At 44.9% G+C, this 27837-nt stretch overlaps 1 protein-coding gene across 1 annotated transcript in view; it reads right to left on the bottom strand.

The window, feature by feature from the left end:
- Positions 1–27837, bottom strand: part of ALK (ALK receptor tyrosine kinase) — a 674721-nt gene that overhangs the window by 341715 nt on the left and 305169 nt on the right. The gene's annotated exons all lie outside the window — the stretch shown is intronic.

Raw genomic sequence — 27837 nt, 5'->3', positions numbered from 1 at the left:
GAAAATACAGGTAAGATGCTGTGCCCATGATGCATGTGGCAATGTGGCTTTAGAAAAAGACATAATGGCATCACGATCAATGGAATGAAACAAACCCCACAGCAAATTTCCCAGGAACTGCACTCAGGAGAGGGAGTGCTATGGTGGACCAGCTAATAGCAGGGAGGGACCATGAAGGGCTCTGAGCTGCTGCCCAGCTTTGACCTTCTTGTCATCTTCAGCTAAACCACAGTGCTTTCCAAACTGGTCTGCCATGGGAATCACCTGGTAGTTTAAAAAAAACACTGGTGTCTGTGTCCGACTCCCAAAATGGTGACAAATTGGTTTGGGAAGAACATGGGCTTTGACAATTTTTTAAAATTTTCCAGGCAATTCTAATGTGCAGGTAAATTCGGGAACCACTGGGATGAGTCATTGGAAAGCATTGTTTCTAAAAGACATCCAGGACTGCAGTTTGATAGATAAGTTCCAAATTCTGACCCAAACAGCTGACTGTAGGGTTCCAGGTGCACCTTGGTGACACGCTTATGGAGATTTAGGGCAGCTGAGACTAGGAAACCAGTTTTACTGTCACAGGTATAAGCAACATTTCTGTAAGACTGCTCTGCCTGAACAATGGACAGGTGATAAACCAGCCCTCAAAGGCATTTTGCTTCCCGTAGGAAGGAGAAGGCTTTGTCTGCCTTCAGGTCTACCATTCATGGATCTTTCCAGAGGCAGAATGGCTAACCTCTCACTGGAGCCCCAGGCTTGTAGGCCACATATACCCAGGGACATTCACCAGAACATTAGGGGTTAATGTTCCAGACTAATGGCTTGAGGCTGTTTTCAGAAAAACAATACCCACAGTTCCCAGTTACTGATCACCTGTGATGTGCCTGTGCCCGGCAGGGAACTGGGGGAGGGACAGCTGCGCAGCACAACTCAGGCTGACAGTGTGAACGGTGCCCTCTGGGGGCATGTGCGGCTGTGGCCCTGCATGACAGGATGACCTAACACATGCTCATTTAATCCTTACTTAAATCCCTGGGGGAGATTAGTATACCTATTTTTGCAGATGACCAAACTGAGGCAAAGGAGGCTCAGGTCTAAGGACAAGAAGAACCTAAATGTTGGAACCAACACTTAAACCTAGGTCTTAACTAACAAGGAGCTTCTTAACAGTGAGCTTGAAGGGCACCAAGGTGCAGGAAGATAGGTAGCTAGTTAGGTAGATGGATATGGATATAGATATATAGATACAGATATCCCAACACCCTGTTTAGCTTCTTAGCAAGCCTAAGGGAAGCTTATAGTCACTCAGGGGAGGGTAAGAAGAGCAAAAGGAAGCAAAGAAAAATAATAAGGTGTTAGAAACTAGGCATCAAGCAAGTGAACTATGGAAAAATAATATTTGGTAGTTACTGAATAAATAACAAGAGAGCCAAAACAAATGAGAGGAGCCTGGGGAATCTACTTCTCAGCGAGATTATTCAGTGGAGAATCCCCAAAGGCAGTGGCCCAGCTCTTGTAATCACCAGCAGCCACCTTTCCCCAGGCTTGGCTTCTCACATGGAAAAGCAGAGCAGCAAGACAAAGGCAGCCAGCTCACCTCGCCCAGGCCCAGCCACTATCTCACAGCGGCAACTCCATAGCACCTTGCAAAACTGGCAGATTGTTATTCTGAACATAAACTCTGTTTTATTCCTAAAAGAGTTTTAATTGCCTTTTGCATTTGAGTTCAATACTTGGTGAGATTGAATTAGAGCAGTTAAAAAAAGAAAAAGAAGAAGAAAGGAAGGAAAAAGAAAGGAAAAGAAAGAGAAAAACCTATGGGCAGGTATGGGGACCGCTATGGCACAAAAGTAAAAGCTTTGTGCATCAGTACCATCTCAGTTTTTACTGAGGGTATACTGGAGCTGCCCTTTATGGCAAGCTGAACCTGGTGTCTCTTGCTTGAGCTAGAAGCTTGCAGGGAGGAAAGGTAGGCTAGGAAAATAGGGGAAGGCTGAAGCCAGAACCACTTTGCCTGGATCACTTTATGATCAATTTATTCTGGCCTGTTGATGATGGCCACTCATCATGGCTGGATTCTAACCAGTCATCAGAGTCTAAGTGATTTATGGCCACATCATGCTTGGTCTGGACATCTTGGGTTTTTACAGAACTCACTAGAGCATCAAGGAAGCACTGCTAGCTAGCCTCATTTTATTTAAAAAATCAGTAGTTAGCAGCAAAATCAACTTGTTATATCCCAATATAAGAAAGAAGATGCTCTGGGTGTCCTGACTTGGGTCTGCACGGAACCTTGATGGTATGTAGGGTCAGGGTATCCCCAAACACTCACATATTGTTAGGAAGTTAGCCCTAGCAAGAAACCAGGGCAAGAATGTAGAAAACCAGTCGTCATATACATTGCTAATAGAAATGTAAATCAGTTGAAGATTTCTTGTGGAAAATTTCGTAAGAACCTTAAAAAAACCTTATCTTCATCAATTCAAAGCTTAAAATCTGTTTAACAGAAATGATATGGAGGTGAGTAAAAAGTTAGTTTCCAAAAGATTCTAAGAAATATTGATCATAATAAACAAAAAAGATAGAAATAGCCTAGGAAGGAGAATGGTTAAGTGAAATAATTCATGCACACAATGAGAACAGGAGATAAGATTAGAGAAGAACAAGTAGTAATAACCTGGAAGATGATCATGATATATTTCTATGTAATAAAAAAGTCACAAAACAGAATTGTGCTATGATATATAAACCATGTATGTAAATATATTCACAAAAAAAACTAGAAAGATATGCACCCAAATGTTAAATGTGACTATCTTGAAGTCATCACATTATGAGTAATTTTTCTGTATTTTTACGCTGATCTTTATTTTCTCAAATTTTCACAATGAACACGTTACTTGAATCAAAACAAATTATAGAAATGATATTTTTTTTGCAGATGTCAGGAACTCTTGGTGGTCCTTTATGTAAATGAGGAAGTCACAATGCAGGAGGGGCCTTTAAGGAAGGCCAGCAGCTCTATGACCAAAGGCAACGGAAACTAGATAGCACCTCTTGGTTGTCTAACTGACTTCTGCATTCTCTCAACAGTCAGGACTCACTAGCTACTCAACACAGCCTTGCTGACAGATGGATTACCTATGGTTTATTGACACAGTGGCATCACAGGACCAGGGCCCAGAAACTCTGCCTTGCTAAGAGCTAACAAGCGGGACCCGCTGATGTTTTCCATCTCAGTATAGTCGCTCATAAATGGATGGGGGTCAAGCCCATGTTCTTCTCTACCTGCCCAGCACCTGTCCTGTGCCTGGCACATAGTAGTCACCTTAGTATCCTTCTTTGATTTGCTCTGTTTCTAGCAGCAGTGACATTTCAAAGACTCTCAGACAAAAAAAGATGTCTTCCGACAGAAGTTTCACAATCACACAACATCATCAACTTACTGCTACACTGGAAATCAAGTTCTGAAAACTTTGCACACTCTTCCTTGCCAAGTACCACTGCACAGACTCCCTGAAACAAGTCACTCGCTGTCCCCTAGGCAAGCCTAGCCAGGTTTCCACTTTCCGAGCGAAGTGGAAAAGATGAAGCAATTATCTGGGGAGTTCAGGTAAAATGTCAGCTTTCTTCTCTCTCCCCTTTCTAGTCTAAATCTCATTCCATTTCCAGGAAAGCATTTTCCTGATTCATTCCGCTACATTTTCTCAATTCCTAGTTTAGTTTCAGAGAGAAAGCTCAGCCTATTAGCGTTAAATACTAGGAGCAGAGATGTGTGCACCTCATGCCATCTCTTGGAGGAATATTTTACCATGAAAAATGGGCTTTAATAACAGAACGTTGAGAAAGATGACACGGAGATGATTTACCCACGTATATATTGTGACATATTAAATTGCAGACGGTTTGGGTGAGATTCAGAGTCTTAAATGAAACATCCAATATCTGCACCAGCACACAGCCAAAGAAATTGCAGAAAAAACAAAAACACAAAAACATCCATATGTCACTGGGAGCAGCGGGGCCAAAGCCAAGTCCCCCTCCCCAACCGCCCCCCCTCCTCCAAAAGGGCTCTGCCGTGAGTTTATGCCTAGCTGCGGAGCACTGAACTGAAAAAGTGGTTAATTAATGAAAAACTTAAAATTCAGCAATGAAATTACCTTTCCCAGTGACTGACAAAGGTGGTATAAATAATTCAGTCTCTCCCACAGTTGATTGAACACAGTGACTTTCCTCTTTTGTCAACAGCATAGAGACATTTTTTTTTCCCGCTGCCACATTTTGTAGCAGCGACAAGTGTTACTGCCTGAGTCTAGCCAGGGGAATGAGAAGGGGCAGAGAAAATCAAATTGAGAACTGGTTTCGGTCAGTAATTCTGAATGTGTAGTGTGCTTTTCAGGCTGGTGACTCAATGTGTAGGGCAGGCCTTTGGAGTGAAGGCTCCCAGTGTTTCCTGGGCACAGCACAGCTCTGTGTACCTGGGTGCTAAATGGTCTTCCTACGTCCCCTGCTCTACTAGCTCACTGAAGAAAGGAAGATGCAGGCTGGGCCCCTGGTCAGCAAGGATGGTAAGGAGGGGTGAGAACTATCTTGAACTGGAAGGAAGTTCTTCCCTTCTGGGTCCTAAAATTGGTGTGTGTTGCCAATGTTATTTTCCAGCAGGCTTGGGTGGGAAAAGGAATTGCTTGGCACTGGTGTGGCCATGGGCAGTGACATGCCGTCCACCTGGCTCTTGTGTGCCGTCTGCAGGAGGGGCGGACAGAGCACTTTCCAGCTACGCTGGGTCTCTCCACTTCTTGCCTGCTGGCGGGGCAGGGGGAGAGTGGGGAAGTTGAGTCTTTCTAGAGAGACTGTAGCCTGGGACCTTGGCAGGCAGTAGCCCTCTTTCCATCCAAGGGTGGAGGCCAGAGGCTGAGCGCTCAGAAGACTTCCAGCCACATGTCCCCTGGCCAGCTCTCCAGACACTGGGTGTTCATTTGCACCTGTGTATAGCTGAAACTACTTGAATTTCACCCAGTGTGCAAGGCTCCTCATCCTAGCTCAATGAATTTCTCATGCTTCCTCTCATTCATCCGTAGAGCCTGAACTTGGAAGTCAAATAGCCCGGCTTTCTAATCATAGCAGTGGCTCAACAGTCATTACGGCCCACTGAGCCCTTACCGCCTGCCATCCCAGGTCCTCACCCTGAGTAAGTCACGTAATCTCACGTCTATCACTTAATAACAACACTACTTGGGGGAACCACTTCGCCTCATTACTGAGTCTCAGTTTCCTGTCTATAAAATGGGATAGATACTAAAGTGTATTTTGTAGAGATTAGGGGTAATGACAGATGGGAAAATACTTAACACAGGATGTCCCTCATGCTCAATAAATGTGACTTCCTTTCCCTTTCGTTTCTCCAAGTAGGTCAAGAGACAGTGTCTCCTTTTACAGAGGAGGACATAGAAGCAACAAGAAACTGACAGCTCCTTAGCCACTGCTTGTTTAATCAAGGAAGCACAGAAGGGCTCCTGGGGCAGCATGGAATCCTTCCTCTGCCCCAGGGTGGAGGACCTAAGGAGTACCCAAGGAGGACATAAAATGATCTTGGCTCTAAAGGAAACTCCTCCTTAATTGGGGAGTAGCCTACCACTGTTGGAACAATTAACAAATCTCCTGAACGACAGCCTCTGGATAAAGAGTTTATCCTTCATCCCTAAAGGAGTCTATTGAGGATTATTTATTTCTCATTAGATTCCCTAGGGCATGCTAAGAGCTGCACAATTAAACTCCTTATATCAAGGAAACAACTAGTAAAACGTAGGACTCTAACTGATTTCTGAAAGAAAGAGAAGATAAATGATGAAGATAGATTTTCAAGCAATTGTGGAGAGCCTAGGCCCGGAAGGTGATGTTCAAAGAAAAGAGTTGATGTGAGCATGTGCAGTTGCCCATGCATGGCACACTGGCTTATTCTTTAGGACCTCTTCGCTGAGGGAGACTGGTGAGTTTGCTCTGCCGGTGCTCAAGGATGTGCACATTTGGGGAGTATTATGTGCCAAGAAGGTAACATCTGAACAGATGTCTGTTTGGGTGTCTGTGTTTGGGTAAGTGCTCTGGGCTGAAAGGGCCTGAAGGGTCACCCAATGCAGACCGCAGGGTCTCCCAGGAGATAGAAATGGTCTCCACCGAGCAGGCTCTGAGGCTGAGTCCCTGCAGAAAGAGCTCTGTCAGAAACTGGTCAACTCCAACTGCAGAGTATGGATCCTCAGAGCCTCTGAGAAGCTTATCTCTTCTCTCTTCTGGACTTTTCACTCAACAGGAAAGCTGGCTGCTTGGGAGTGACTTTGATGAGAACAGAGTTCCCTGGCACAGGGCATTCTTGTGCACGGAGCAGATGGTAAACATTTCATCCAATGAGGGTTCATCAACAAAGCAAAACTTGGATTTACCTGTTTCTGACAGAGGGTGTGTGTGTGTGTGTGTGTGTGTGTGTGTGTGTGTGTAATTATGTTCTCTTGTCAGCCTCTTAAACTAGAAGCAGGAAACATAAAATCTTTTCAAAGGATGATAACAAAATAATAAAATCCTCTGTTTATAATATGGATAATTACAGAGCAGAGACTCAGGGAGAGGGGAAGGGGAAAACAACGGGGAGAGAGACAGAGGAGAGAAAAAAAGAAAAGAAGAACACAGAGGGGTGCCTTGGTGGCTCAGTCAGTTATGCATCCAACTCTTGGTTTTGGCTCAGGTCATGGTCTCATGGTTCATGAGATGGAGCCCTGCATTGGGCTCTGCGCTGACAGTATGGAGACTATTTGGGATTCTCTCTCTCCCTCTCTGTCTCTCTCAAAATAAATAAATAATCATAAAAAAAAAAGAGGAACACAGAGAGTCGACAGGCCCAGTGGGACTGCGACAGGCCCAGTGGGAGTGCGGGAGGCAGCATCACATGGTCTTCCTCCCCCCTCAGGGTGAAAGATGGAAAGGAATACTCTGCCGGGGAACTCAAGGGGTCCTATGTGGTGCCACACAGAGCCACACACTCAGAGGCTCAACCACACACAAAGATAGTTTATAAACCAGAACACCAGCAAACACAGAAAAACTCCAGCTGAAGAATGTGCTGGACCTAACCAGACTGACTGATAAAAAATTAAGAACTAATGTTAGGGAGAAGATCTCATCTTTACTTCTACTGGAGAAAACTCTGAACTTTTCATCCTGCAAAGTGGCTAGAGTTGCATCCCATTTTAAAGAAAAACCGGCCAGTGTTCAGAGTATCATTTTCAAATTGTGGTACTTTGTTTAGAATATCTCAGATGGTGTCACTTAAAGCCATGTGGGTTTGTTAAGCCCTAAGTATAGATGTGGATTTTTCTTGGAAATTATTTTGTGAAGTGGATTTGATGAGAGGTCTTGAGCTCTTAATGGAGAATTCAAGATGTTAGACCATCCAGAGATGGCTCCTTCATGCCACTGGGTCTTTGGCCTTTGCACATGCTCTACATGCCTAGAAGGCACCTCTCGACCTTATCCGCCAGACAAACACACACCCTCCTTGGCACCTAGCCTGGGTGCCTATTATGTTCTCACAGCATCTTCTACTTCTTCTCCATAACATCTGCCAACAATTTAATAAGATCATGGTGAAGGTCTATTAATCCCCTGCAACTGTGAATTCTTCAAAGGCAAAGCCCATGCATATCTTTATCTTCAGCTCCTAGTCCTGTGTAGCTCAACACATGGCAGGTGAATGTCTGAATGAAGGCTTTTCTCAAATATTTCCTGCAAGGAAGCACCCCTGATTCATCCTGCTTTCCCAGGCTGTGGGAGGGGATTCTTTCCCTCTTTCCCATAGTGTCCAGGGCATTCCTTCACCCAGCCCCAGACAATGCAGCACCATGACTGTGCGCCTCTGGGGACAAGCATGCTTCAGCTCTTCCCTTGGAAAAACTAGACCCCCAAAATGACACTGCTCCCCTCAGGCCCTGCCTTCTGGGCTCATCAGCCTGTCTCTCTGTAGGTCCAAAGGGGTTTTTACTAAGGAGACCCAATCTCTTGGTAAGCTTTGGGGAAGATGAGATGACTCCCTGCCTTCCTCTTGTCCTGATGGAGAGTTCCTACAGTTCCCTCCTTGCCCTCCCTCCCCTTCCATGAGAACAGGACTGTGGGCTCTCTGCGTATGGGGCCCTGTCGGACTCCCAGCGTGCCTGAACTGCTTCATAAACACCTGATGGCCGATTACAGCTGATGCAACTGCGTGATATAGTTGAGTTACATATTTGTCCAGTAACCCATTCAACAATGACTTCCTGCATACTTCCTCTGGGCCAGACACTACTGTAGACCAGAGGTCAGCAAACTATGGCCCGAAGGCCATATCCAGCGTAATACTTGCTTTGTATGACCCACAGGTAATAATGTTTTTCACATTTTTAAATGGGGAAAAGAGAAAGAAGAATATTTCATGATGTAAAAGTTAGATCAAGTTCAAACTTCATAAATAAAATTCTCTTGGAACACAGCCATCCCCATTCATATACATGTTGTCTATGGCTGCTTTCACACTACAGTGGCAGAGCTGAGGAGTTGCAACAGAGAACATATGGCCCCCAAAGCCTAAACTATTGATTATCTGCCCTTTACAATAGCAGCCAACTCCTAATCTAGACACTGGGAGGGAGCAAGAAGCATGACAAAGTCTCACAGCTGGACTTAGAGGAAGGAGACAGGCCAGTGACAAATAAAAAGTGAGAGATGCTATGGAGGAAACTTTGGGAGAATGAGGATAAATATGATGGGCATGGGTTAGGCAAGAAAAGACTTTACTGGTCTCGCATTCGAGCAGAGACCAGAAAGATGTGCAGGAGGAGACCTGAATGTAGAGAGGAGAGAATTTCTAGCAGTTGGGAGTACCAAGTGCAAAGACCTCAAGGGAGGAGAGTCCTTGGCCAGAACCTTCCATTTGAAACTGTTCCTGGCAGCACCCTGCTGTGGCAGAGAGAGCAAGCCATGCTGTTTCTGTCCTCGTTCGCAAAGGGAGTGTGGTACACTGGCTGGAACATGGCTGCAGCATCGGGAGACCTGTGACTGGACCTAGCCATGCTCTGAGATTTGCTCTGACCACTCCGTCTCCCTGAGCCTGTCCTCCTTACTCGTGAAGCAGGGCGGGACGTCTCTCCCCATCCACCTCAGCATGTTCACTGAGATCGTGAACCCGAAGTCTCTTTCTAAACTGAACTGTGCACGAGGGGATTATGCCTTATCGCAATGGGCTTCTACCTGCCTGCCTTTGTGGGTGTTCTCTGCCATTGATTATAGGTCCCCGTGGGTTGGGTACCATTTATCTGACATTCTCTGGGACGGCTTTGATTTCATATGGTTGGTCCTGCTGGCACTGTAAACCATTGAACTGTCCCAGAAAGTCTCATATTTCAGCCTCCAAACTACATCTCCTGACTGCTTCTCATTTGAAGTGCCCCTTAGCAGACCCTTGTTAATGACGATTTGGTGAGAAAAACCTGAACCCTGGGCATGTGGGTGGGAAAAGGTAAAAGTTCTCTAGAGTTGCCTTGAGGACGGTGCTTCCTGAGGGGGCCAGTGCTCCTACCATTTCACTGGCAAGGAGAGGGGTTGGCCCTGGATTCCTCTGTTAGCTATGACCGAGGTCCTCGGGAGCTCCGTATGGGCCTGTGTCTTCTGCTCTGGAAAATGGGATGGGCGCAGACCTACACACCCCTCTGCAAAAAAGACACCTTCGGGACAAAAGTGAGCTTGCTGCAGTGCCCTTTCTATGTTAGTAACATCCGTCCTTCGACCACTTCAGAGAATCCGGGTGCGCGTGACCAGTGGAAGTTCAGCTGCAAACACAATTCGGTTTCCTGCTGCAATGCTCCTCCGAGAGCCTCTGAAAATCAAACTCTGTTTCTGGTCACATGACCTTTGCTGGCTGATGAACTCTGACTCATGAAATGGCCACTCTAGGTAAAAATTTTCATAGAACTCAATTAAGTCAAATTGATTGTGGTTGGTTATGAGAGTGAAAATCCATGAGAAGACACCAGTCATGTAAAAATAACTCTTAAGAATAAAATTGCCAAAAGAATAGCTTTTTGCTTCTATCAACAGTGCCTTCTACAGACCCTTATTTCATGGCACGTTGTGAGTGTTTCAACCAGGCTGTCGTCAGTTTTCATTCTCCTTAGTTACCTAAGTGGCAGGTGAGGTGAGAAATCAAATGATAGCCTCCTCACCCCCCACTGTACCACCCCCATGTGACCGGGTCTCCTCCAGGACCGCTGTCGCTCTGTGACATTTTAATTTGCTAGAATGAGACAGAATGTAAGCAGGAAGGCTCAGGTCTGTGCATTTATCTTGCTTGGGGGAAATTAGTGCTGGCTCTAGAGCACACCCACCGTATACACCAATGAAAAAATACAATTCAATTTGTGTTGGCAGCTTTAGGAGAGCAGGGCAACCATTTGTTAAGTGAGGGGTAATTCGACGCCTGTTTTTGCAGAGAAGCGGTGCTGAATCCCCAAGTTGGCAATTTTGCCAGCAGATAAGTGAGTTCCCAGCCTTCTGGAAAGTTTCTGGGCAGAAGATTGCTCTTCTTCAGTGCTGTGGCCCCCGGATGGTGTTTCTGTTGGCCGAGCCTGCCTAATACCAGGCTCGCCAAACACACAACCCAGATGGGTCCAGGGGGCTTTGCATCAGGGATGTGGTTGATGTTCTCCTGAAAGGCATACCCTGACAACCAGAGGGTGTCACAGGGGAAATGCTTTTACTTGAGAACACAGTATGCACCTTTCCAGCCTCCCCACTCAAGTCTGCCTCTAGGCTCCTGCCTGTCTCACTGCTGAGATGGAATAAGGAAAAATTCCAGGCAAGAGCAGGTAGTGGATGGCCTGCAATGTCTCCCTTTTCTATCCAATGGTAGATGCACAAGGGTGTAGGGTCAGGGACTGAGTGACCAATCTGCTGCTCAAAACAGAAGTATATTTAAAAGACTCAGAAGTGGATGAAGCAGAGAAATAGGATGTGCTGGAAAAAAGTAGAGGTTGCTTATATATCCCCCAATAATCACGGTACACTCAGAAATGGCCCAGAGTACAAGTGTGCTTTGCCCCAAACTCACCTGCCCTTTCAAGTCTCAGAACAGGAGAAAAACTCCAAGTGCCTCTTTCCTGCCTCCTCCAGGGCCAGGGCAACAGGCCCCAGTCTGGCTCTTCATTTTCCTCCCTCAGCTTCCTTCTTAACACCCTGTGTCGTACCCTCTGACTACAGGCTAGCCTGGCGGTTCCCCCTCTCGATTCAGTACCAACTTGGTGAGGGAGAGGCAATCATCCTCAGCAAGTGCTTGGCTCTGTCGGTGTTTGCCCAGGAAATGGACCCAGCCCTTGCTCCCTCCTGGTTCAGATTCTTTCTCTGCTTGCCCAGTGTCCTCGGGGAAGCTCGCTGCCGATTGCAGGTGCCCCTTACAGCCCCTACTGGGAGTCCTTAGAAGAACTTCCTAGGTTCCTGTCAGCCCCCTCACACCCCTCAGGAGCCCAAGACCTCATCCATGTTCTTGTATACCGTGCTACTGGAAGTTCGCAACATAAACTGTGATGTGTTTGGGTTCAAATCTGGGGCCCACGTTTTATTCTCCTGGAGCTGTTTTACCCCTCTGAGCCTCAGTTCCCTCATTTGGAAATAAAGATATCCCTCTAAGGTGAACTTAAAGCAGATGACATTTGCAGCAGTGCCCACATGCCCTGTGCTGGTACCCAGCAGTCACTGAATAAGTCACGCTTCCTTTCCTGAGGTGTAAAAAAAGGCAAGAAGGGATTTGGTGAGCAGTCCAGGGTTGAAAGTGTGTCTAATTGCCTTACATAACACAGATAATAATTCACAGGTACAAGGGAGGGTTGGTACGTCCACCAGAGAAGATTTGGGGGCTCAGATGGTGAAGGATTAGGACAGGCCAAGAAAGGAGTCAAGGGCCCAGTCTGTGGGGATGCTGCAGCCTCGTGCATCCCTGCCCATCACAGACTGGTGGTCCTGGCCCTCCTCCCAGCTCTGCAAACACAGGAGTGCTCTTCACAACCTCCCTGTCTCCCAGGTGGCCTAAAACACTCCTCTGAGAGCAAACCATGTGCTTGGGGAATCTCTGCCCCAGTTCTCATGCGAATCAGCAGGTGATGAATCGTTTCCAACAGTGTAAATGAACACTCTAACCTAATTCTCAAAACATCCAAGACCTCTCTTCTTGCAGGACAGGGTCTTCAATTCTGGAAGCCAGGCTGCTTCCTGGATCAGGAGAAAGCTGGGAGAAGGCTCTGGGTAGCATGCCCATGGGCAAGCCAGGATGGCACCCCCTGGCTGCATGGGCTCTTTCCCCGGGGGAGTAAAGACGAGCAAGAGAAGATCTTGATCAGCAACAGCTCAGGGAGGGGTCACAGGGAGTAGTGCCCTGGATTAATACGGTCTCTGTTCAGACACCTGAGTCCAGGCTATTAATAGAATCATAAAACGCTGCAGCTGAGCGGGTCTTTGCGACAGCGCCTGCCAGTGTCCCTCTAACCATGCTCTGCAAAGCGCTGAGCCTGTGAAGGGGCATCGGGGCCCGCGAGGGGTGCGGAGGAGACACAGAAGGCTCGTGTTCCTCCCCACCTCTGACCAGAACCACTCCTCTTCATCTCTTTCCTACAGCTGGGGTGTGTGGCCAATGAAGGGTTCACCTGCAATAAAAGGGTCTCATCTCAGCCAAGCAAAACCTGCCGCAAAAGCCCCAGAGATGGTTTATTCCATGTCCACGTTTTAGAGTCTAAGGAGGTAAAGTCCAGAAAAATGAGGAGACTTGTGCAAGGTCACCCAGCTGGTTAGTACAGTGGCTGGTTAGGTGAACCCTTCCCCTCCACGACCTGGGCCCTCAAGCATTCTTTGAGCTATCTCTGTGCTTTCTTGGCTGGTAATGCCAGGAAGGGTGCCCTCGCTGGCTGAATGTGGCAAGTGGAGGCAGCTAAGCCATGCTGACTGCACCGTTTTGGGGAAGCAGTAGCCATCTGCAGGGAGACGTTGAGGTTGTTCCTTGGCATCTGTGGGTGGCCCTGCTGAATGGGTCCACAGGGCATGAGGCAGCACCAGAGACCCCAGAGCCCAGGGGTCCAGCCTTGCCTCTGTAGCCAATTTGCCATGTGATCCGGGGTGAGTAATTTTATCTTTGTGTCTCCTCATCTACAGATGGATTATTTCCAAGGCCCTTCAAGCTTGAGAATTCTAGGCTCTCTCTGATCTTTATTGATGACCTCAACTTTGCACCAACGTCTGTGTTTTCAATCAACTTGATATAAAAAATAGGTCTCTGTTCTTCCTTTCTGTTCTCACAAGCTTTAGGTGGGTACCTTAAAGATTCCCTTTAAGCATCTTTATTCTTATTTAATCTGACCTTCAAAAAGGTGACATTCTGGCCCATGTGGGAGTGACATGATAGAAAATGTTACCCTAGCTTTGATGATTACGTGTACTGGTATACGCAAAAGAAGCTCCAAGAACCGCCCCCCCCCCCCCCGCCCCTGGTCCCTGCATCCTTGGCAATGACCTCTGTGCTCTTTGCTGATATTTTGCTCTTTTCCTCTATGCCCTACAAACTAACTCAGCATATATGAGCCATCCCAAGGCTTTTCCAAGAGCACCTGCTATGTGCCAGACTTGAAAAACTGTGCATATAGCCAGCTAGTCAGACTAAGAAACAGCTGCTCCGAGGGATGGATGTGCCCCTACAAAGCTTTTTAGGGGTATGGGGACAGTGCGTATGGCAGAATGAAGGTAGTTCCATGTGATTTGGGTACTGGCTACGCAGAGGAAAGGTTAACAGACCCCTCCTCAAAGTCTTCAGTCTTGGCTAGGCTAGGCACATGGATATATTGCCCCCAAAGAGGGTATAATTCTAGGAGTCAACAGTTTCAAGTTCTTCACCCACCAGAACCCAGACTCGTTGTAGTAAAAAGCAATGATTCACTCTGAGGCTTCAGAATGGTATTAAATTACTTGTCCATTATTATGTGATTTATGCTGGGATTGGGCTGGAGGTCCCCGCGTTGCTTTCTCCTCCTCACCCCACCCACCTCTCCGTTCCAACCACTGCCCAAACATCCACAGAATTTATAACACAGAAATTGGCTCTGAGACCTAGAGCTGTGGCATTTTCTTTCTGCCAGAGGTTTTTGCTACTGTGTGGGTTTTATGCATATGTCCAGATGATTCTTATATTAAGCCACAGGAAAAAAAAAAATTCAATTTGTTTTTTATTAAAGTCCAAGCGCTGCCCTGCCAGTCAAACCCATTTATCTCACTGAGCATGGATTGCTCATGTCAACCCGTGATTACCGTGCGCTACCTCGATAACAGCCTGCTGATTATCCCAACATCTGAAAAGCTGCCTTTTGTAAATTACATTGCAACTAATGAAGCCCAGATGCACTCGCTTCGGTGTCCTCTCTCGCTCTCCCTCTCTCTGTCACGCACAGGAGCCAAACCAAGGCCAGCGCTAGCATCTGAACATCATTATAAGCAAAGCCTGGGATTTCAGGCCCAGCCACGCTGGGGGCCTCCTTTGCTGCGGCCACGTGGAGATCAGGTTTACATAATTCCCCTCTGATTCAAGACGCCTTCTCCCAAAGTTTGATTGGGAGTCAGATTAGAGCTCCATTATTACAGTCAATGCAGAAAATCCAGACACCAGGCAACACTTTAATTTGGGATAATAAGGAAGATGAACAACATGTGGTGCCGATCGCGGAGGTGCAAGGGCTGTGATTTTCAAATTATGCTAAACAGATGTGGAGGGGAAAGTTGCCATCCGTACGACAGTTTGGTTCAGCTTGAACAAAGACAGGCCCTGACGTGGTTTGGGGCTATTTATGCCGTCCTGCTACCCTGTGGCGCCAAGTCAAAGAGGCTGAACGGCAGGCCCATGCCACTGGCTCAGCAGTGGTCAGCTCTGCCGTGTTCTGCTCAGTGACAGCATAAATGCCCTTTCAATCTTGGTTTCCTTATGTCTCAGGCAGAGAGAAAGAAGTGTCAAGGCCAGGGCTAAGAGATGAATAGGTATTGGGGAACATATGGTGCCTCTTTTCCCAAGGTCAAGGTCTTCTACATAGCTCGAAGGCCTTACCCTGTGGTTCCATCAAGAACAGCATGGCGCAGAGCCTGTGCACAGCAGCAGCTCAGAGGGAGGGGCTTACCTGGTGGGATTCACCCACAGTCCCAGAGCCAAGAGAACACCTGCGGGGACTACTTTCCTGCGCCCACTTCCCACCAGGCTCTGCTCACCATTTTCTTCTGTCAGAGGACTAGAGGAGGAGAGAGGGACTAGGAAGGTGAGATGTGGCCTGGGGGCATCTCAAGGTCTAGAGGTTGCAGGCCAAGGGGTGGGGGTCATTTGGACCAAGAGCCAGAGCTTTGGAAAATGATGATCATCATAGATGACCAGGGCAGTGAGGGACAGGCAGGGACCCTAGTCCCTGGACTCCCAGATCAGGAAGGAGTCTCTTTTCTTCTGTATTCTTCTTTTTTTCCAAATTCGAACAATTTCTGAGAAGACTGGCATTAGGGTCTGCCAAGTTTTTGCCCCTGGTAGCTTAAATGCCTATCCTGCCTCGTTTCCTTGCCTCTCAGGCAGAGAGAAGGGTGTGAACAGGGTACGGGAAGTGTGGGCCTGAGTGAATATGGGTGTCTCTGCAAAGTGGGCTACAGGATAACAGTCATTGTGCATTTCTACCCCTCCCCCATCTCGAGTACAGACTCCTGTCCAACATTCACTCAACAAGCATTTAGCAGGCCCTGTCTGTTTGGAAGGCACTGGGCCAGTGCGGCAAAGACACAGCAATACCTCCCATGCAGCCCCTGACCTTGTGTTGTTCACACTTTTCAGAGATGACAAGAACCGTATCTGCAGGAAAGGACAGGATGCGTGCCTAAACGTGCTGGAAACAAAACAGCCCACAGGTACAGCAGAGAAGTGTGGCCTTCTTGCTGAGGCAAAGGCTCATGGGGGAGGGAGAGACTGGAGTAGACTCTAGAAACTCCATCCCAAATCCTGGGAGAATGGGAATCTCGCTTTCCTTTTATGTGTTGTTGTTTTCTAAATGCAAAATGGATTTTGTCCTGTATTTTAATAACAAGGCCTGGAGAGGGAGTTTGAGGCAGGAGCCCATGAGACCAGTCTGATAACGACGACCTAATACTGGGCCCTTGAGTTTGGGTGAGTGTCAGATTGTTCGGAAACCCTGTCCTGTATGTTCTCACCTGTCCTGTCTCTGCCAGGCTGTTCAGGGCTACAAGCCTTGCTAATTAAATGGACACTGTGATGCGATTTCTCTCTTGTTCACTTCTGTATTGATGATCTAAAGAATCTCACTGTAATTTTGAGGAACAGGATTCTCAAAGTCTGGCATCAAGATTCCCTTCCAAGGGGTGGTCGAGTTTGTTTCATAGACAGAAATAGAGACAGACAGAGTCCTAGGCATGGATACAGAGAAAGACCTCTACTGAGAGAGGTAGAATTTTTTCCAATGTCATTGTCACATTCGGAGAAGAACAAAAAGTCAGAATTCAAGCCCTGCTCCTTCTTTAATTCAGATAAGCTGTTCTTTCCATTACACTTTTCTTCCTGCTGTCATTTACATAATATTATAATAAAATGAAACATTTGCATCACGCTTTACAATTTGCAAAGCGTTCCAAGTCTTAAAATCACTTGGTGAGCCTTTCGCCAGTCTTAGTCTCCATTGAGAGATGAAGAAATTAAGTCACACAGACATAGGATGATTTGCTTAAGGCCATGCCACTGGCCAGCGGGAAATCCCACAGCGTGCTTCTCTGTTAATTCAAGAAAGTGTGCGCCTTGCAACCAAACATCCTGCTCTCTGCTAGCCCTCCAGTCACACAGCAGAGCCCTGTGTGGAGAGCATGAGTCACACGCTTCATTCTAATTCCAAGCCCTCGTGACCGACCTCCGTTTCTTGATTTTTAACACCGAGATAAAAATGCTCCATCTGTCCTTTTTCCTGTTCCAATTACCACAGGAAATCTGCTTCCTTCTTCCCTAAAACCCCTTTCTTGGGTGTTATTCTCTGACTTCTTCTATGGCCATAAGTGGAAGGACAGACCGCCTTGTGTGGCAGGGATCTCTTTTCCTTGCTGTTTGGCACCCGTCCCTTCTCTTGCAGACACCACGACTCGATGAGCCAGATCAACCCGTCTACAGAAAATGTGGAATGTTAACAGGGCGATAGCGGGCATATGCCTCTGGGGCATTGTACAGCCTCCAGTGGAAATCTCATTATCTGCCTAAATTTGTTTACTAAATAAATGAGACAACCTATTTATTTATCATGTAAATCTAATTAGAGGCCTGATTTATTTACTACGTGTCTATCAAGGTCTCATCACCTTCTCCAGCTCTGCATCCCAGACAGCTCTAGCCGGGGTGTATAACAATAAAAATTAGTTATCATTCTTGGATCTGGGCCTTATAGTAGTAGCAGGGAGCCGGGTGCTAAAGGTAAAACCAAGATGAGATAGGGTGAGAGGGATGGACATTCTAAAGACAGAGCAGCACCCCCACACCTGCCAAACAAAACAAAAAACTCCAAAGAATCACTAAATCTGGGTTGGGTTTCAATGAGAATGTGCCCCTAGGAATCACCTTGGAGTCACATCTAGCAGGATTTAGAGCAAGGGCAAGGATGCAGTAAATCCCTAAGAAACCGCATATGTAGTCACTTCATGATACAGGGAGCTTCCTCCTTTATTATTTGTTGATGTTCCTCTGCCTTTAAAAGCAGGAAGTGTTCTTGGGGCGCCTGGGTGGGTCAGTCGGTTAAGCGTCCGACTTCGGCTCAGTTCATGATCTCGAGGGTTCATGAGTTCGAGCCCAGTGTCAGGCTCTGTGCTGACAGCTCAGAGCCTGGAGCCTGCTTTGGATTCTGTGTCTCCCTCTCTCTTTGCCCCTCCCCCACTCACACTCTGTTGCAAAAATAAATAAACACTAAAAAAAATTTTTTTTAAAAAACCAGTAAATGTTCTTTGGAAAATTTTCTCAAAGTAAAATCTGAGAAAGACCAATGGCTGGTTCATCTGGATCTTAACAGGAATTTCGGGGGGGAAAAAAAGTCAAATACATTTGGGGAAACCTGAATCAAGTTTGATTTGATAATCATGTACTGGCACTCTCAGAGAGGCACATGGTCCACAGGTGTCCTCACACCCCCTGTGACCACAGAAATGCTTCCTTTTCTCATTGGAGAAACTCAGCGATCAAAGATCTACAGAACTCAGTCCTAGAGTCTACTCCTGGATGTAGCCAAAGGATCAGAATTGCTGTTCTGACTTATATCTTGGTATGGTGAATCCATACTATATTTAATGGTCATTGTAAGCAATGCTGCATAAAATGCATTGCTATGATTATTATTCAGATGATGTTGAGTATTGGTCTTTCTTTAAGAATCCATATGAAACATTTCTCTCTGGTCAGTTTCAGACCACACATATTTTTACCAAGCAATTAAGGGTTTGATTTCACTTTAGACACACTACGAATCTTGTAACTGAAAGCATTGCATACTTTCTGCAGACTGTTAGGAAGCCTGAAGCTAAATCTGTGGTTTCCTCAATCAGTAGAATACATTGCATAGTTTTTTGTATCAGGGGCATTCCAAGATCCAGAGTAACCTTCTTATCCACGTTCTCTCTTTCATCTTCATTTCTTAATTCTTTTTAGTGTATTTTATTCGGTTTAATTGTTCCTATTTTTAAACCCTAAGTTCTTTTTGGAATTAGGCAAGATATAAATGCATGATTAAAAAATTTTAAATGCTCATTTTAAGTGCCAATGCACAGGAGAAAGTGAAATCCAGCTGTAATGACAACAGCTAGAGAAAGTTATGGACTAATATTTTTATGTATTTTCTGTCAAGTTTTACAAAATTAGAATCATACACCGTATAAAAGGTTGTATCTTGCTTTTTCCACTGATTGTGTCATAAGCATTTTTCTGTTACTTTAAATAGTCTCTATATTTGACACTTTCTTATTTGAGGGCTTTTGGCATGGTTTTAGGGTTTTTTTATGTTATAAATAATACAGCATTAAAATTTTTCCAGAGAATATTTTGTTTGAGTTTTTAATTATTATTTGAGGATAGATTCCTAAGAGAATTGGTAGTTTGAAGGATATAAACACTTTTAATGCTTTTGATAAATATTGCACAACTGCTGTCCAAAACCACTGGATCAGTCTTCAACCCTGCCAGCAGCACAGGGACTTCACTGGCATGATTACATTATATTATCATTTAGAAACTTTGCTATTTTGTAGTGGAAAACAATTTCTTTTTTAATTTGCATTTCTTAATATCCACCACCATACACTGTTACAAATTTAACTGTCATTTTCGATGACTAGGATCTCAATCATTTTTCATCTCTTTATTGATCTTTTTCGTGTATTTTTCTTTGAATTATTGCTTCATATCAGTTGCCCATTTTTCTTCTGAGGGTATTGATGCTTTTCTTTTTTATTTATATGAGGCTTTTCATGTATATTAAATAGATGAACTGTTTTCTTATGAATTTTTGGAACATATGTTTGTGTTTTCATTGTGTTTACAATTTTTGATTGTAGGATTTTAATGATCTAATCATCTCAATGGATTTGTTCAATTTATTTTAACTCTTCTCTACATTTGAGGATGAAATAACTATCCACATATATTTTCTTTAAAGTTTCCAAAAATGATTTGATCTTTTAAGTTTAGCTAAATTTAGCTAAAATCCAAAATTTATTTTGGTATATTTTGGGGTTTCTGTGCCCATGGAATGTATCAACCCTCTCCAATATCCTTTGGATTAGCTATTCTGCTCTCTAACCTGGGAAATAGGAAACTAACATTCACTTACGATGGCAGGTAACAACTTTTGTGGTATGATTAGAATAGAATTGGGAAGATATAGCCCCCATTGCTACATACCAAAAATATACAGTAACTTAGCATGTAGGGATGGATCCTAAATTTCACCATTATACATGAATCCCTTTACTTTCCACTAGGTTACAACAAACAAACAAAAAGCAAAAGCCAGGAAAGTAAAATCCCTGAGTTGGTTCCCAGAATTAGGGGGTGATTATTTTCTCCAAAGATGGAGAGTTAGGCAATACCCCAGGCCCACTGAAGTGATGGTGATATATTTCTTCTCTAAGTGGAAGGAGGGGCAGGATGTTCCTGGGTTTCAGTCCAGGACACAGACACCAAGTTCCTGGTCTCATGGTACAGCAGACCTGTGATCCCTGGCTACTGTTCGATGTGATACATCTGTTTCGTTTTGTTTTGTTTTGCTTTGTTTTGTTTTATAACTGGCTTTGGCTGTGAGCTTATTTTTAAGCACAACTCAAAGCATTGATTTCATAATGAAGTATAAAGCCCAAGGTGATATGGCCCTGACTTTTCTGAGAGATCACTTCTCCTTCTGCCCCTACCAGAGTCAATCAGTTTAATTTTGTTTTATATTTTTCTGAGATCAACTAGTCAGAGGATCCAAGTTCCCAGCCTCTGAAAACCACTTCCCTTTTCAGTTCCACCACATGCTAATGTGTCAATTCACTGACCTGGGGCAAAAAACACTTAGCATTTCGCTTTTGGTTTTCCTGAAAACACATACCTGTCAGAAGCTTCACACTTCTTTCTTTGACTTTTCTCAATCCCCATCTTCCATACAAATAACTGGAGACTGGGTGATGGACATATTTTTAGTAAATTTCAAAAACAAAGGTGAGAGACTGTGGTTATGTTGTGTTCATTATTCGCCTATGTGCTAAAAATAAAATAAAAAAAATTTAAGTAGCTTATCCCTTCAAAAGCAAGAACATACAGAAATATCGAAATACTCCCTAGACAACGAGGGCAGGGGGACAGAAGGGCAAGGGATGAGGTGGGTCAGCTGATCTAGGAACACTGTAGTAGGTGGGGAGTCAACACTCCCCAGATCCAGCCCTCCTCTCCATCCTCCTGCAGAGATGCATCTCCTGGTTCTGGAAGCCAGACTGAATCTCTCAGAGCTCAGACCAACAAAGCCTCCCTCCTGTCCCCACCCTGGACAAACTTGCTTTAGCTTGCTCCCACCAGGGGATGTAACTAGGGTGACATGTGTCCCAGCTTCCCGATCTGTCCCAGCTCATGCTCATTGTCCTTTTCACTCTCAGCTATGGTCTGAATGTTTGTGTCCCTCCAAAATTCATAAGTTCCATGTCATGGTATTAGGAGGTGGGCCTTTAGGAGTTGCTAACTCATGAGGGTGGAGCCCTTGTGAAGAGGATTAATGCCCTAGTAAAAGAGACCCCCACAGAGCTTCCCAGCACCTTCTAGCTTGTGAGGACACAGGGAGAGAGAAGTCTGGGACAGGAAGACAGCCCTGTTCGTGAGAACCCAATCATGCTGGCACCCTGATCGTGGACTTTTAGAACTGTGAGAAATAAATTTCTGTTTTTCATAAGCTACCCTGTCTGTGGTATTTTGTTATAGTAGCCTGAACGAACGAAGGCACTTTCAAAAAAGTCTCAGTTTGGACCATAAATTATAGTTACCTTGTTTGTGGAGAAAGAGATAAAATAGAAATTCAAACTCTATTATCTCTATATGTTGGGGATTAAGGTGAGTCACAAGTTATTCCTGAAGCTGGCAAGCATTTTCTAAAGATGATGAGATAGTGAGTATTTTAGGCCTTATGGGCCAGATAGTCTCTGTTACAACTAATCAAAAAAGTGGGAAAGTGGCCATAGGCAATACATAAACAAATGAGCTTGGCTATGTTCCAATAAAACTTTATTTATGGACCCAGAAATCTGAATTTCATATAACCTTCATATATCATAAAATAATTGTTTTCTTTTGATTTTTTTCCAACCATTTTCAATGCAAAAGGCATTATTAAGTCTCACGCCAGATGTGGCCTGCAGTTGTAGCCGACCCCTAGGCTATTCTATGACCCGTGTGAACACATGTGGGGACTGGTGAATAGACTGACCCGTCACTCTCTTCTTGGAGGGGCTCTGTTGGATGTGTTCTCCCTCTCCACACTTGGTATGATCATTGTCAACATTTCCATTAATATGGCCTGAACACATGCATTAGGTTTGTGATCTTTAGAGGTGGAAGAAATCTTACCATCTCTGGCGTTTTCAACCATGAGTGGCAATAGGTGAGGTGTATCCTAATTAATTTGCTACTGACAATAAACTACCAGAGCTTGCAGGTGATTTATGCCTATTTATAAATTAGAGCAGATCTGACATTTTCATTACAAGAATGCTGTTCTCCCTCACTTGCATTCTGATCTGCCTTCTTAGGACAGTGAGAGAAGGGGTCTGCTGTGACATGAATGATAGGTGAAGTTCGAGTTCAGGACAAATTGTCCTGGGTGTCCCAGAGCCATGGGATGGGAGGAAGTGGAGCACTTCTGACCTTGTCCAACCTCATCATTTCTCATGTGGGAAAAGGTCTTCACAACAGCCCTGTACAAGGAAGGGCTCAGGAAAGATGGGGCGGGCTTGACCTTGCACATTGAGCAAACTGAGGGGCAGGGAGGAACAACCTGCTCAAGGTCACACGGTGTATAAGCAGTGGAGCTGGAACTCTAACACCGGGTCTTTGGAGTCCTGGAGTTTGTGGGTGTTGCTATAGTATACAGCTTTTATCACAGGTGGCAGAGAAACCTCAAAAACGTACAGCCCACAGTCTTCAGGACATGACAACAATATCTCACAGCACCGGGAAACCCCACCATTATTATACAGAGTGGGGGCTGTCCCATCCATGATACTAGCATGGCAAGTTGCACTATCCCCATTTTATGGAAGGGTACACTACTTTCAGGACATGACCCAGAGCAAAAGAATCCAATCAATATCCAGAGAACTGGCATAAAGAACTTCTATAAAGATAAAGTTGGTGGCCAGGGAGTGGTTATCTCTGTTGCAGATGGAAGCTCTTCGGCAGAATAGAAAGTAAACAGCAGAGTATCCTGTAGAATGCTTGTCAAATTGCCAGTCTGGAAGGACTATGGGGGTCATCGAGTCAAACTCTCTATGTGACAGGGAATGAGGCATTATTGAACACATCAGGGAAGAGTCACCCCTGGAGTGCCATCCAGCCACAGTCAAAGCTAGCTTTTCTGACTTGTCATTGAAAGGACTTCATCAGCAAACACTTGCGTATATCTACAGGGCAATGAGGACACATGTGCTTAATTGTGACTCGCGGCATTCTTAGAAGAATTTAATTATTCTAAACATAATGTTATTGGTAGTTTATTACATTTTAACTCCTTGAAAATCGGTCGCTAATTTGTTTTTGCATTCTTTAGTCAACAGTGGTGTACCCAAATCATGCATGATTCTAGAGTTTGTTTTCAGCTGGTCATTTTTAAAGGTTGAAATTTTTACATCCAAACTCATGTTCATGTTCAGTAACTCCCTTATTAAAACAAAACACCAATGCCCTCTAAACTAAGTTCATTTATCAGGCCTTTTGGAGTTTCTCATTATGATAAGCTAAAGTCTTCCTTTGGTTCTTTCTAGTCACAAGAAAGAATTTCAAAAATTTAAACCTCCTCTTAAATTTGGAATCTCAGAGAATATTTGGCTTACCAGCCACAGCCAGTATAGTAAACAGAGGGAAGCACAGAAAGTAAGACAGAGAAGCATGTAGGAGGGCTGGAGTTAGGCAAGTGGGAATGGCCGCCTCCTCAATTATACCGCAAAGCCGTGAAACATTAATGTCGATGGCTAGAAAGACAGGAGAATATAAAACACCAGAGGAGCACAGGCGAAGGCTGGATTCTGCCAGAATTTAAAAAGATGGAAATAAATAGAGTTCCAAAGCAACTCCTTGGAGAATGTGTTTTGGATTTTTCTTACTAAAGGTCAGAGAGAAGAGGGAGGCAGAGAAGGAGAGGAGCAAAGACAGGAAGAAAGAGGAAGAAACAGAGAAGGAGGTGAGAGGGGGAGAGAGAGGAGGTGGGAGGAGGAGAGCTGGGGGGAGGGGGAGGGAGAGATATAGGGAGGAGGAAGGAGTGATGAGGGAGGGGGAGAGAGAGAGGGAGGGAGGGGGAAGGAGAGGGGGAGGAAGGGAGAGAGGGAAGAGGGGGAGGTGAAGGGAGGAGGGAGGAGAGATGGAGGAAAGGGGAGGGGGAAATGGAGGGAGAGGAGCAGGGAGGGAGAGGGAAATGGAGGGAAGGGGAGAGAGATGGAGGGAGGGGGAGAGAAAGAAATAAAAGGAGATGAAGGAGGGGGCCTGGTAGGAGAAAGAAGAAAAAAATGAATTTTTTTTCAGAAGCATTCAATCTCCAGAACCTTAGTTATGTATATTCCATTGTCCCCCTTCCCCCCACCCCTGCAACCCCCCACCCCTTCCTGTGCCCTCTCACTTTCACTGACATCAGAGCTAAAACAAACCTTTTGGGCTATGGCTAGCATTTTTCAGGACCTGAATTCATTCTGGACTTTATTCTTTCTGTTGTTTTTCTCATGCATCCGTCTTTATCCTTTTTGGCTTAAGATCCATTTTAGCCAATCTTTTTAAGATCTTTGTCTATCTCAGATACAAAGTCAGGCTACCAACATTTAAAGCTAGGGAAACTGTCACTGGAGATCCAGCTCCAAGCAAAGTCAGACTACAAGTCCTGGGGATGGGCCTGGGGGAGTAGAATGAGCTAGGGGGAGAAGAATGAGAGGGGGGGGAAGGAGCCGAAGCCCAGGGAGTCACAACAGTTGATGGCTTCGAGGGTACTGGGAGGGTCCTTTACCTCTATGGTACCAGGGTCCCAACCAGCTGGGCCTCAGCCACAGCACCCTGTCCCCTACTGCTCTGGGCACTTAGTTATGAAGCACCGTGTACCCTGGGACCCAGCTCCCTGTCTCTCCCAGGTCAGGCTGGAGGCCAACACTCCTTAACACTCCACTCCTTAACCTGTCCTGCTTGCAGTTGAAAAGGGTCCCTCCCACTGAGGTGTTGGGGATATCTCCTCAACCTGAAGCTGGGAGGAGAGGGAGGAAGTGTAAGCGTGGTTAATCCCTCTCTACACCTGGAGAGAGGGAGAGCCCAAGGCCCCAGAGGCTCTTTCTCCTCACCTCCTGGCTAGTTTTTAGTGTTGGATGCGCTGACAATTTGAGTAATCTGTGGAGCAGGAGCGATAAGCCTCACCCCTAATCCCCCTGCAGTGGATTGAATAGTGTCTCTCAAAACGACATGTCTTAGTCCTAAACTCAAATACCTGTGATGGTGAACTTACTTATAAATAGAGTCTTTGCAGATGTAATTAAGTTTAGATAAACTCTATATCCAATGACTGGTGTCTTCACAGGAGACAAGAGAGGAGAATTTGAAACACAGGAAGAAAAGACATGTGAAGACAGAGGCAAAGATTGGAGTTGCACTGGCATAAGCCACCAGAAGCTATAAGAGACACAGAAGGATTCTCTCCTAGAGCCTCTGAAGGGAACGTGGCCCTGTTGACACCTTGATTTCAGACTTCTGGCCTACAGACCTATGAGAGAATAAATTTCTGTTGTTTCAAGTCACCCGGTTTGTGGTAATTCATTGCAGCAGCCCTAGGAAGCTAATATATCCCCCTAGGCAAATTCTACCAAGAATGGAATAAATTCTGTTGACAAGATAGAGTTGTGGAGTTATAAATTGGCCCTCACAAGTTGGGATGAATTAGTCTGTGGGTCACATTACCCCTCTGCCTGGTTGATATGTGCCATGGGAGCCGTGGATGAAGCCAAAGGTAACTTCAGTCAACAAAGGGCCATTAGGCATTTGGTGGGAGCAATGGGTGAAGGCATCAGGAGGTCAGGAAAGCCTCAGAAAGGGAAATGGCTAGATAATCTCAAATCTGCAAAGGCTAATAACCTCATTTGTCTATAGATGAGGCAGGGAGTGCCCCCACCCCCATCCCTATGGCTTGACAGGGATCTGAATTCATGCCTTTCACATTCTAGCTCCCCTTCTCCTGGAGAGAGAGATGGGGACAGCTTGAATTTCCTGTTCCAAGGACACAGTCTCTCCAGGGAATGGGAGAGTCCTCCCAGATCACTGCCTAATGCTGCCTTAGAGGCCCCTTCCTCCTCTCCTCCCACTCCAAAGCCAGCTTCCACGATGGTACATGAGGACCTAGGGGAAGTTCCTAAGTTTGGCTGAGCAGAAAATCACACTCACCTTAGAGGGAAGTCCACTTTAGAAGAAAATCAGGCAGCCAAGACACTTTTAATTCAAAGAAAACCAAAGACACAATGAAAGAAAGATGTTGCTGTATGTATGGGGATGGGACAAACCCAGTGGTTAAATGTAGAAACCAAACAAATTCAGAAAGTGTGGCTTAGCTGTCTTCTATTTCCTCTCATTAATTGTGTGGCCATGGCAAACCATTATATTCTCAGGGCAAGCTTCTCTATGGGAGATGTAGTAGTGAGTAAGACCTAACTATTAAATTTTGGGAATTTTGAGAGAAGGTTGTTAAATACAGCCAGCATTAAAATTAAAGTATGCAAAGTTACAATTAAGTCAATGCATCTCACTAGGGGTGATTTTGCATCCCAGGAGACATGTGGCAATGTTTGGAGAGATTTTTTGGTTGTCATACCTGGTGAGTGCTACTGATTTCTTATGGGCAGAGGCCAGGGATTCTTCTGAACATCCTACAGTCACAAAGCAGACCCCCAGAATGAAGAATTATCTGGTCCCAAATGTCAACAGTACCAAGGTTGACAAATCATGAACCAAATAAATAAAATTAAAAATAAGGGCAGCCAATCCATCAAAACTCACCACTTCCTAATTACTTACTGGTATTTATGTTTTTGAGGTTATATATTTATATACATATTATATCTGCATGCTGGAAATACCATATAATGATGTGAACTATGTATTTCTTCCCAACTCCCCACTTGATGAAATCATGTCAGTAGCTTACAACTGGCCGTGGTGGAAAAGATTTACACCATGGGTTAGGCAAACTCTACAAATGAAGTTTCCCCTTGCTTTTGAAGAGCCAGTTATTAAAATTCACTAGCACACCACTGCAGGTATAGATACAATGTGTGTGAATTGGGGTGGGATTTTCTTGTTCTTTTTTTACTTTTCGCAGAAGAACACAGTGAAGTGGAGATCTCTATTTTTTTCTAAGCAGAAACAGGTAGGGGGCCAAAGAAGATTGGAAAAATGAAGTCCTTGATAAAAATGCAAAAGAAAAGAAATGAAGGAATAGGGTGTTTACAAGAAATAATTTTAAATGGAAAGGAAGTTGTGCATCTAAATCTATCTTTTTACACTATCAAAACATCTGGATGAAAAATGAAAAATCAATCCATTACCCAAATGTCTTTTCTTTGTGATGTCAAGTAGATGGATATTAGAATATTTAGATTATGGGAAGCATAATAACTCAATATTAGCAAATATTAAGATGATTCCCCCCCCTTTCTTTTCTTGATGTTCAGGTATTTGAAAACAATTTTACTTTTGCTGAAGTAGAACTTGATTTCAGAGTGAGCCAAGTTGGAAGCCAGGATGCCAGATGGTAGCTACCACATTCAGATTTACTTACTCTTCTTGTGTTGAATTAGAGATTACTCTGTGATGTGGTAACATCTTTAAAGAGTCTCTCTCAATAAGAAAACATGATGGAAGGGTGGGAAAGGAAGAGAAAGAAAAAACATGACCTAGTAAAAGAAGAATTTTATAAATTTTAAAACGGAATACATGAATGCAACAAGTCTGATGAGACAAAGTGGTGGCATAGAGACTGAGGCAGA

This window comes from Lynx rufus, unplaced genomic scaffold, assembly GCF_022079265.1.
Source record: "Lynx rufus isolate CCGP_SWC_20201006 ecotype Redwood Valley unplaced genomic scaffold, mLynRuf1.p SCAF_8, whole genome shotgun sequence".
Classification (NCBI taxonomy): domain Eukaryota; kingdom Metazoa; phylum Chordata; class Mammalia; order Carnivora; family Felidae; genus Lynx; species Lynx rufus.
This window is presented reverse-complemented; position numbering and strand designations above follow the sequence as displayed.